Here is a 12,880-nt window from a genome sequence, read left to right as displayed (position 1 = left end):
CAGGTCAAACACCCTTGACTGGTGTTTGGCGTGAAAGCGATCATTCCGTCGAAGTTCTAGTTCCCACTCACGGTATGAAAATATGACAGGGGGGCGAACAATACAGAGATGACCGAAGCTGGACACTGATTGACGAGCTGCGAGCTAGCGCAAAAATACGTCTGGCTGCCTACAAACAGTCTGTGGCCAGGAGTTATAACAAGAATGTGAAAGTCAGGCTCCTGGAAGTAGGAGACCTGGTTCTCCGAGAAGTGTTTCAAAACACCAAGAATCGAAAATCAGGCAAATTCGCCTACAAATGGGAAGGACCATACAAGGTAGAAGGAGTTGTTGGCCATGGTGCATACAGACTGATGACTATGGACGGTCAAATCATACAACGCCTATGGAACATACTTCACCTGAAGAGATATTACTTTTAATAATAAGTAGACTTTAGCTTTCAGAATAATGTACTATGAAAAGCCAAAACACCTTTTAAAAGTTAAAATAAAAATCCGGTAGTAGGCATACTGCCAATTTCACTTTTATTTCTGGTGTCTCTAGTTGTTTTTAAAACTTTAAACTACTATTAGATCTTTGTGGTCCGCGGCGTCCCGGGACCACAATTGCTCGGTATCCCCGTGAGATGGCGCGTGTACTTCACATCATTTTAATAGATTTTCTTATTTCGGGCTTCTCTAAGTACATCACTCTGAATCCTAGTGTCAATGGTACTTTGAAAGGATGTCTAGCAGATGCCAATCGCCAACGCGGGTGACAAGGCACACGGCAATCCAACATGCCTAACCTATTTTCTCCACAAGAAGCACCCTCACCAGCGGATGTGGAACATACGAAAGGGAGCCTGGTTGACAAATTTGAATACACTTATCCGGCTACCCCGATACCACCCCCGGACGTAGCTCGCACTAATCGCAATTAATCGGGCCCAAAGACATGCATGCACACGAACATGGAACGTAGGGATATCTGCGCTACCAGAATCCTGCAACGTCTCCATCGATCCTAGAATGACGATAAACTTGCCTCAATGACGCCCCTGTCGGCTTTAAACGAGATGAACACACCTTGCGTCATGAACAAGGTTAAGTAGTCCAAAAGCTAGATACGCCTAAATCGACCATCCAGGCGACACGGCGACTAGCTTAGTCTGGATCGGCCTTTTCGGTGACCAGTGGTCTAAATCGACCTCCTAGATTGGCAAGGCCACTCCTCCTTACATTAAAGATATGCCTAAATCGGCCATCGGTGACACGGCAGACTAGCCGAGTCGAACGTCGACCTTTTCGGGTTGACGGGGCTCGCCCTAAATCGTCAGCGGTGACACGGCAAATTTCCTAAAAACACGGAAAATAAATAACAAGCACACGATATGTAAGCTAAAACCTTGCCAAACTATGACAAGGGGCATTTCAAAATATGGCCAAAATACGGCCCCAAGTTTAACCGCCACCTCGGCGGAGCAACCACAGAAAGAGTTTTAAAACTTACAAAGGTTGCCACCTCTGGGCCAGACTGCCAAAAAGTTCATCAAAACATAAAAATATTTAATTATCGGTCACATTAATGACCTCCACCTCTGGCATCTCCTCTGCCTGCTGACCCCCCGTTTCAGGTATCGCACCAGCTTGCACATCCTCAGCTGCCATAGCTTCCTGAGCTCCGTCAGCAGCATCCTGGGATGTTCCAGCTCCATCCCCAGCAGCTTGCTCAGCCAGTGCAGGAGAATTCCCCTCCCCAACTTCAGGCATCAGCACACTCAGATCAGGTTGGGTGGGGTAGAGCATCTCCAGCTGCTTCTCCTCTTCCTCTATAGCCTGCTGGGTAGGAGCCTCCGCGAGGGCAGCACGCATCCCGCTGATCTTTCCCCGCCAGGTAGCATAGGCAACAACATTGGTGGCCGGGGAGATCGGCTCACCGATCTTCTCATCGAGCGTTTGAGGAGTCGAGAAAGTGTTGCACACCGCCGAGTGCGAGCGGTGATCGCCCCCTCCTTCAGCTTCTTCTTGGTGACAGCAAGCTCAGTCTTCAGCTCCACCACCCGCTCCTTCAGATCAGCCCGCTGCTGCGCCAGATCAGCAATAGTCCCCTTCAGCTCCTGGTTCTTGGCTTTGGTAGCACGGCTAGTGGTCTGCACTATGTTGATCATCTTCCGGTTGTAGAGTGCAGACTGTAGGGTCTGGGGCAGGAAAAATCAAGAGTCAGCAAGGAAGTCAAGAGGCAGAATCTAAGCAAAGCAGACAGGCAAACAGGTAGAGGGCGAAGAATATTTACCATGAAGGCATTGTGCACGTCGTTCTCAACCATCTCCTCTGGGGAGAACTCCGAAAACGTCTCCTCAACAGGAGGGTAGAGCAGCTGGTCAATCTCCGGCCAGTACGGCACCTTGTCCACATTCCCAAAGCCCTCTGGGAAATTAGCAACGATGCCTCCGCTGGACGAAGCACGAGGACTGGCAGGAGGAGTAGGCGGATGGCGAGATAACGGGTCGACCTCCAAGGGCTCACGTGCAGCAGAACTGGAAATTATGGGAGGAGTCTGGAAGGAGGCAGCAGAAGCACTCCTCTTGGAGGCAGAGGCCACATCAGGGCTAGCAGAAGGTCTCTTTCTTTTGGCACTTTGGAGGATGATTTCCAACTGATGAACTTTTGAACCTGCAAGCATATACAGTCTCAGACGACAGAATGCTTAAAACATCAGCAGAAACAGCATGCAAATTAAAACGGCTGTAGAAGTCTTACCAGAAGACATACTGTTAGCCGACTGAGGAGGATTGGAGGAGGAAGCAGGTGAAAAACTGTTTGGGCTAAAAATAGCACAATAAAGAAGGCCCACTTAATAAAATAAAAGCTATGGACGGAGTGATAAGGAGGAAGGAAGCCCGCGGTTAGAGGAAGGGGAAACGGGCTCAAAGAAGATTAGGAGCCCATCGTAGAAGGCGTCCGGATTAAGGAAAGAGGTATCAGGGAGAAGTTAGGGAGATCAGAGAGAATTGGGAAGGGAGTCCGGGTTTGGAAAGAGTCCTTATGGAAATTATATTCCCTTTCCATATTCGAGGTAGGACATGTCTAGGGTTCTTACCCTATAAATAGCCAAAGGAGCAAATCAAGAAGGGATTCATGGAACACACCCGTATCCACACATCAACATTCAAAATCACATTTCGACATATAATATACATTCATCCAAGATCTTGCAGGCATGACATCTAGAGCCAGCAGGATTAGCTTTGTGCCATAATTGTAATCAACCTCCTATTCATATAGTGCAATACTTGGCAGGGTACCGTCCCTCCCGCGGTTGTTCCCACATTGGGTTTTCCGCGTCACCAAATCTTACGTGTTGATTTACATTACGCACTTTATTTTTCTATTCACTTATTGACATACGGGTAAACATACAACCAACCAACGAGTAAGACTACATTGACCCTAATTAATCGACTTGGGTAAAAATACCTAAACATACATACTAATCTGACGTCAATCAATTTGTATACTTTTGTCTTCTAAAAGGTGATTATTATCAAATGCTTTACAATCCTATTGCTTTTGAACCTATTCTTGAACGACCCTTTGGCTAACTAAGGAGTAATCTAATGAACCATAACAAGGGAGTATTAGTCACAAGTCTTCTCGATCAAATAAGAAAGTTAATTCAAACTTATTGGCATTATCAATTGAGTCTTGGTCTAGATTAAGTGTCTAGTTAAAATAGGACCATCCTTGTCCTTTTAGAGTTACATAAATAAATAAATAAATACGAGCATATGTCATTTTTATTAGTCACTTGTTCTACTAATAAAATAGACTTGAAATACTTTAGGTCGTATCTTTTTAGTGTAGATCAGTCGACCTCTTAGAGTTAGCCTAAACGAGGGCGTGCACTAGACCATCTTTTCCATCTCTGTGGTGTGATAATTCCTTGATCGCCGTGTCTCTAACTAGGTGACCTATAGGTTTGGAGATTCCATCTTTCTACTTGATTCGTTAATTTTCCATACTTCATGTGGCTACTAGTTTAAATGAGCACCACTCTCTATATACCAAATTTGTCAATTTCCCATATCTCAAATGACTACCAGATGAGCACAATCTCATATGATCGACCATTTTAGCAAATATTATCATTCACTCCCATTGGTGCTAGAAAATTAGCTCAAAAATATTCAAACCTGATTCTCGGTACACCCGTGTCCAAACATACCAAATAAGACACGGGAGCGCGCACTCCGTGTTGTATTATAGGTGACAACTAGTCCCTTAAAATAAACTTAAGATGTGAGTCCAAATTCCAATACAAGATCAAAAATACTCACAGTAAAGACTCTCATATGTCAACAAAAATACTCAGTCAAAGTTACAATCAACTCTAGTGACAAAAGTCTCAAAAGTCAAAGACCAAAATGATCTCAAATAGATTCAAATCCAGTTTCAAGACTCTCAAATATTCAAAGAGCAAAATTATGATCTAAACGAGATACAAATCCAGTGTCAAAAGACTTAAAAATTCACAAGACAAAAAAATTCCAGCCAAAGTTGCAATCAAATCCAATGTCAAAAGTCTCAAAAATCCACAAGGCAAAAAACAATTCCAGTCAAATTTGCAATCAAATTGCAGAGTAGTCATTTTTCATTTTTCAGACGAGTCAATCCACATTTACAATATCTCCATTCCCCTTGGGACGATCCTTTCAATCATTTAGGTGAGTGAGAGGGGCACACAGGTCTCTAGTGTCTTCTAACACCATAGAACCATCTACTCCATTCCATTTATCACCCTCGTTCAACATCTAAGAATTCTGGGGATGTACACTAAGTTTATACGGTCATACAAGTATTTTGTTTCTATGGTATTAGTTTTGCTTAATTAGTAGAGCTTGTTACTGTAAAGAGGGCAGAACTCGTCAAAGAATAACTCAAATTAATAGGTCAAATAAAAATGATAAATATTCTCCACATCAGAGATATTTCAAGAGTAGTAGTGTCTAGTCCTTCTACTTGGATCACTTTTGGGTCAGACCCCATCTTTTTCAAAATATTTTCAAAAAATAAAAATAAAAAACTTTTTCAATACTCATTTCAAATGTTTTCAGAAAATATTTTTTTGCATCATATCTAGGACATGCATTTGCATTTTACGTGTCATATATTTTTCACTAACTATTCCAGATCTCCAGTCAATTACTTTGTCATTCATCTTCCAGATTCATCCAAAGTGGGGGCTTTCTCATAAAGTCTCTGTTGGGGTTGGTGTCCTTAACAGTTAGTGCAAGGACTTATAAATCTCTAAAAGGATCAAAGGGCATACTTTTGGTATTATTATCAGTTGGTCCACGTTTATCAATAACGGTTGGCTTGCTAGATAAGTTTGACGTTATTGTCATACAGATGACGGTGATCAACTGGTCCCTAAAAGTCACACCTATAGGATACGTTTGAGAGATGTGACGGTATGAAAATACAGTCATGTAGATGCCAATTTTGACTAACCAGTTAGTCTGAGTTATTTGACTAATAATTAGTCGAAAATGTGATGTTGAGATATTTTATTTAATACGGATTAAATAATAATGGCTAAGACGAATTAAGCGGTTAATTCGTAAAATTGAATATAAGCGTTTTATATTTAATTAAATGTATATTGAATATAATGATACAATATTGTCTTTGTCGGACATGTATTAATAATTCAACTAATACGTGTTATTAGTTGATGATTTAATATCCGATAACCGATGACAGTATATAATAAACACCGCGTTGTATACATTTGAAGCCTCGGACCACGAGTTAAAAACAAGGAGAAAATGGAAGCCCATTTCCCCCTTGTCCACTCGGTTTTGGCCGAATTAGGGGAGTCATAAGGAGAGCTTTCTCCTTCACTTGAGACCTAATTCATTTGCTAAAAATTTTTAGGGTTTTGAGAATTGTGCCTCTCAAAATTCGGATCTCACATCCAACCAAAACTCACAAAACAATCCTCTCTATATTGCAAGGCAATTAGAGGATTCCTTCTAGCACAAGGGCATTTCTCGGACAATCTTGGGTGCATCATTTAGGAGGAGGTCTACTTTGATCTCTCATTGCCTTATTGCACTAGGACCGAAGGTTATTCCTTGATCTTTATTGTTTTATCTTGTTTTTCGTTTTATGACTATTAATCACATGTAAAATTTGCGTTATAGTCCTATTTTTATAGGGTAGTATACGGATATTACCCCACAAGTGGTATCAGAGCGAGGCCACGTAAATTTTTATATGTGTTTTTCATCAAACGATTTATGAATCGATAATTTTTGGTTAAAAATTTGTCTCGGCTGCATTTTTTTTCTCACGGCACAAATTTTTTTTTGGCTCGGCAATTTTTTTTTTTTGCTGCGTTTTTTTGTTGTTTTTGTGCCTTGGGATCCGTGTCTTGTATACACGGTGATGGTTGGTTTTGTTTTGTTTTCATTTTGATCTTTGCATATTGTTTTGTAATCGATATTCATCGCAATATGTTAAAGATCTATCAAAATGATTGCATAAAATTTAGTGTGGCACAATTTTTTGTCTCGAAAATTTTCTTGAAAACCGTGTGGCCTCTTGTTCACGGCCTGTTTTTCCTTGTTTTCGTTTTGCGTGCCACACATTTCGTTAGATCATTCGATCTATTGTTTGTTTTCGTTTTGTTCTTTGCGAATTGTTGTTTTAAACGATAATTACAACAATATGTGAAGAACATGTCAATTGTAATTTTTGTTTTAATCCGGATTAGAATAAATTGCAATTGTGTTTTATCAAACCGTTTTGTTTTGATCTTTAGTTGCTCACGATTTTGAGCCGTATAAAATTTTTTTTTTGGATTTTTGATGCTCTCGGTTTTATACAGCATTTAAAAAAAAAAAAAAAAAAAAAAAAATTTTTGGGTACTGGTACTGTTCACGTACAGCAGTACAGAAGAAAAAAAAAAAAATTTCTGTTTTTTTTCTTTCGGCCCTTTTTAATGCATAAAACGGTTTTTATGCTCTCGCTTGATAGTGAAACGGTTCACCCACGTAAAATTAAGTTACTTTAAAACGATTTATTGTAACGGATTATCTCGGATTAAAATTAACTTGACTAAAGCGGTTTTGTCATGTAATTTTAATTATCTTTGGTGGTTTGGATAAAAATTTAACATAATTACGGAATTATGTCACGAATAAATTTAATTTTTAGTTGATGCATTTTAATTTATCGTTCTTGTTTAAATTTGAATGCTTTTAATTACGTATTTATTTATTTTTGCAAACGGTTGTAACTTAGTGTGGCCTTAGTAGAACGTGTTACCGTAATGATGGAACACGGTCTTGGTTGTATTTTGAGATCTCGTATCTCCATTTTTATTTCTTTTAATTACAGTTTTTATTTAGAATGTAAATAGGTTTATATTTGTAAATTTTAATTGTAATTTTGAGAAGACTAAAGACGGAGACCGGATGCTCACTCCCGCTACTTGGATCAAGATGGAACATCAAGACAAGCTTCTCGGGTCCAACGGTGGATTCCAAAGTTGTTTTATGTTCTTTTTATTAGGATAGGCCACACTAGGAATTTATTTTTACGTATTGCATTCATTTATTTTTTTTTTTTTTGTAACGATAGTATGCATCATATTCCGCCTAAAAACCAAACCACCTAATAATTGTATGAAAACTGACACATATAGAGGTCACGAGTTAGTTTTCTTTGACATTCGCATGTCACATGATTTTAAGCCATCACCCAAATTAATTCATTCACGCAGACGCTAGTTATTCGTTCACTTAATATGAATTATAATTTAGTTGATGGGATCTTCCTCGTATAAACAAAAATTGAGAACGGTCTTTATAGGTCAAACTCCAATGAGTCCCTTCTTCGTCGGTAGGCATAATATGACCCCTTCTACGTCGGGTAAGTTGGAACCGATTGACCTATTTTATCTCAACACTATGGTCACTAAACGATCTTGTGACTATGGTGGACTAAAGATAGGATTTACGGAAATCTATCGACCAAGAGTTCTTACGGAAGAATTAGCTAAAACAAAGTTGGCTTATCAATTTACAGAAATTGAGTCTTGGGATCACTTGTATCATTCTTGAGGGAGATCAATTATGCAAGTGCATTGAGTCTACACGTTAAAATGAATTTTAAATAGACTTAAATCACCTCGATGAGTTGCTTATTTCGTTTTTGTTTTTCTTTCTTTTTCAGTGTAGATCACGAACTTTTAAACCGCAAATAACAAATGGTGGTTCTACTAATAACCCAATGCCAAGTGCCACATTGGACCGTGAGTCCTGGCTTCGGATCTTCATGAATCGGATGAATCGGTCTACTCGGATCGAAGAATGATGGATCAAACTTCGAGAGGCGGGAGGCGGCATTACGGAATGTCGCCGCTGGCGATGGGAAGCTCAAATATCTATTAGAGCCCCTCCCGGCAAACCCAGGTCCCACGGCTAGAGCTGCTGAAATCACCAAGTTTAATGATTTCTGTATGGAAGCGGGTGCGATTAAAAACGTACTCATTTTTGCAATGGAATCCAATTTGCAGAAACGCTTCATAGCCCATGGTGCAAACAAGATTTTCACCACGCTCACTAAGGAATTCTCGAAAGCACCGAGAATCGTGACCTATGAGCATACCACTCGCTTCTTTGATGCGAGACTCCCGAAGGGCCAACCGGTTAGCCCACACATTCTCAGCATGATTGAGAATGTCGAGAAGTCGAGACCTTTGATTGTAACATCAGCGAGAACATTGTTATCGACCGCATGCTTCATTCACTCCACGATGGTTTTTCGCAATTTAGAGCGAATTACTATATGAATGATTTGAAGAAAACCCACATGAATCGCACTCCCTTCTCGTACGCACCGAGAAGGACATGAAGTTCAGTGGGAGCTTGAAACAGGATGTTCTCGTTGTGTCAAACAAGGGGAAAGGTAAGGGCAAAGCTCGAGGCGAACCTAGCGAAGAGGTAAACCGAAGTTCAAGAAGTCGGGTTCAGGTAAGAGTGGGCCTGGTGAGTCGAGCACCTCATCGGGCACGACAAAGAGCAAGAATGAAAACATGGAATGCCATCATTGCCACAAGATTGGGCATTGGAGGCGTACATGTCCTGTTTATCATGAGGACTTAAAGGCGGTCGTGTTAAACTTTGTTGGTATGTCTTCTCTCTCTTCTACTTTTATTCATATGATTGAGATTAACCACGCAAGTTACGGAACTTGGGTACTTGATACTGGTTGTGGTTCTCATCTGTGTAATCATGTGCAGGGGCTCCGAAACATCGAACCCCTCGTAAAGGGTGAGGTGGACCTGCGTGTTGGGAATGGAGCAAGAGTGGCTGCCATCTCAAAGGGGACATATGTGATCCAGCTTCCTAGCGGATTTGAGTTGTCATTATATGATTGCTATTATGTTCCTAGTCTTTCGAAAAACATTATTTCAGTTTCTGCACTTGACAAACTTGGTTTTTCATTTGTAATAGAAAATAATGCTTGCATTTTCTCTTTACACGATATGATTTATGGCAAGGCAGTCTCCTTGAACGGAATTTATGTTTTAGATCAGACCACGGAAATATTACACGTAATGAATAAAAAGTTAAAGGTTGGTGACAAAGATCAAACGTATCTATGGCACTGCCGTATGGGACACATTAATGAGAAACGCGTAAAACAGCTCATCAAAAATGGAGCTATCTCGGCCTTTGATTTTCAATCATTTGGCACGTGTGAATCATGTCTCATCGGCAAGATGACTCGGATTTCCTTCAAAGGTGTTGGAATGCGCGCTGCTGACCTATTAGGACTCATACACACGGATGTATGTGGACCTATGTCAATCACCGCACGAGAAGGCTATAGGTATTTCATCACTTTCACGGACGATTTAAGTAGATATGGCTATGTCTACTTAATGAAGCACAAAAGTGAATCCTTTGAGAAATTCAAGGAATACCAAAATAGGGTACAGAACCTATTAGGTAAAAAGATTAAAACACTACGTTCAGATCGTGGTGGCGAGTATCTTTCTCACGAGTTTGATCAACACCTAAAGGATTGTGGGATTGCCCTACAGTTAACTCCACCTGGAACACCTCAGCTGAATGGTGTGTCCGAACGGAGAAATCGAACACTACTTGATATGGTTCGATCCATGATGAGTCACACCGTGTTGCCTGACTCATTGTGGGGTTATGCTCTTCTGTCAGCTGCTCTAATACTTAACCGAAGTCCGTCTAAAGCTGTTGACAAGACTCCATATGAACTATGGAAGGGAACGGTCCCTAACTTGTCCTTTATACGGGTTTGGGGCTGCGAGGCTTATGTCAAGTGGAGACACGAGGATAAGCTCGGCCCGCGATCGGTCAAGACATACTTTATAGGTTATCCTAAAGGAACGCTTGGTCATTACTTTTATTCGCCAACCGAACAACGTGTTTTTGTTGCGGCTAGTGCGACATTCTTAGAGAAGGAATTTCTCGAGAATGCAAAGAGTGATAGAACCTTCGAATTGTCGGAGATTCCAGAACCAAGTACCGAGCAACTATTGGAGGAACCCACTCCTTCAATCCCGGCTGCGGTGAATATTCCTGAGGAACCTAGGAGGTCGGGAAGAGTCTCTATTCCTCCGGACAGATACATTGGTATGGTCGAGGAACATGACATAGATGACGTTCTACTCTTAACGAGTAGTGAACCCGCAACCTATAAAGGTGCCATGACCAGATTCGACTCGAAGCTATGGCTTGAGGCCATGAAATCCGAGATGGACTCTATGTATGAGAACAACGTGTGGGATCTTGTTGACTTACCTGCTAAGGTTCGTCCCCTTCAATGCAAATGGCTTTACAAGATAAAGCATTCTGTGGAAGGTCAACAAGATATCTACAAAGCACGACTAGTTGCTAAAGGTTTCACCCAAGTGCCAGGTTTGCACTACGATGAGATTTTTGCACCCGTAGTCATGCTGCGTTCCATTCGGATTATCTTAGCGATCGCCGCTTTTCATGACTATGAAATTTGGCAAATGGACGTGAAAACCGCCTTCTTAAACGGTTTTTTGGAGAAAGAGTTGTACATGGTACAACCCGAAGGTTTCATCGATCCAGAACATCCTAAGAAAGTGTGCAAGCTTAAGCGTTCCATTTATGGACTTAAGCAAGCATCAAGGAGTTGGAATCATCGCTTCGACCAAGTGATAAAAGAAAATGGATTTACTCGATCGGTCGAGGAACCATGTCTATATATCAAGTCGAGTGGGAGCAAGATTGTTTTCCTAATATTGTATGTTGACGACATACTCCTGATTGGGAATGACATACCTCTCTTAACTTCGGTGAAAGTATGGTTGAAAAACCATTTCCAGATGAAAGATCTGGGAGAGGCACAAAGAATTCTGGGCATCCGTATCTATCGAGATAGATCACGACGGATGTTATCTCTCAGTCAGGAGTCTTACATAGACAAAGTCCTAGAGAGATTCAGCATGACTAACTCCAAGAAGGGGTTTCTTCCTATGGCTCCAGGGGTGCATTTGAGCAAGTCTCAGGCACCAGAGACACCGGAAGAGAAAGAGCGCATGGCACGGATTCCTTATGCTTCGGCTATAGGATCAATCATGTATGCCATGATATGCACACGTCCGGACGTGGCATATGCATTGAGTATGACAAGTCGATTCCAACAAAGATCCGGTGAATCACATTGGCTGGCTGTCAAGAACATTCTTAAGTACCTCTGGAGGACTAATAATTTGGGCATTGACTTATGGAGGCTCTCAAAAGCTATGCGCAACCGATTCGTGAGATGCTAGCTTCCAAACGGATCGAGATGACTCGAAATCTCGGTCTGGATTCGTTTTTACTCTTAATGGCGCTGCAATCACTGGAAGAGTTCGAAACAAACTGTTACAGCAGATTCTACGACTGAGTCCGAGTACTATGCCGCGTCTGAAGCTACAAAGGAAGCGATATGGATGCGTCAATTCTTACATGGACTATCTGTAGTGCCTAGTTCGAATGACCCGATCACCATCTATTGCGACAATAGTGGTGCCATCTTCCAAGCTAAGGAGCCAAAGTCTAGCAACAAGTCTAGACATGTACAACGGAAAGCTCATCTAATCCGAGATTACGTGGAGCAAAAGGAAGTAGTGATAGACAAGATTGCTACCGATGATAACATAGCAGATCCTCTCACTAAAGCATTACGACAAGATAAGCATGAAGGGCACGTTAATTCCATGGGAATTAAACGTGTTCCTAAGTTGTAGTACTCTTTTATGGATTAGATTCATTCGCTTTTGTACTCTATACAACATCATCGTTTTGATATTTTATATATATTTTGTTTTTCATGTGGATTTGTACGACAAATTTTGAACACCACAAAGTGAACTGAACGAACATTATATTTTTCAGTCCTTAATTGCCCACATGAGCTGATAACTCTGGCAATTATTTTGTGACGTTGGTTGATGGTGGGTTCAACGAGCCATAAGTCAACCGGTTGTGACCAATCACGAGAGGCGATTTATACGGATATATCGTAGGACACAATTGTGACATCGACGTGGAGTCCTAAATGTTTTATAACATTCGGTGCCGGTCGTGGATAGGACCTCCATGGTGATCCTAAGAGTCGATTCTTTTGACTATCGACTGTCTCTTGAGACTAAGGCGGATTTTGGGTGACTTTGGTTTCTTTCTCACGGTCATCCGTAACAGGGGGCCAAGTAGATTTTTCCGGGTCATTTCATCTTTGTGCTTAGATCGGAAGGAGTTCAAGTTGAAGGAAATATTCAGCCTTTATCAGGTACTCGATATTTCTCGGGGCCACTCGAGGAGTCAGAATCG

The sequence above is a fragment of the Silene latifolia genome, chromosome 8, assembly GCF_048544455.1.
Source record: "Silene latifolia isolate original U9 population chromosome 8, ASM4854445v1, whole genome shotgun sequence".
NCBI classification, from domain to species: Eukaryota; Viridiplantae; Streptophyta; class Magnoliopsida; order Caryophyllales; family Caryophyllaceae; genus Silene; species Silene latifolia.
Note: the sequence above shows the minus strand (reverse complement) of the source record.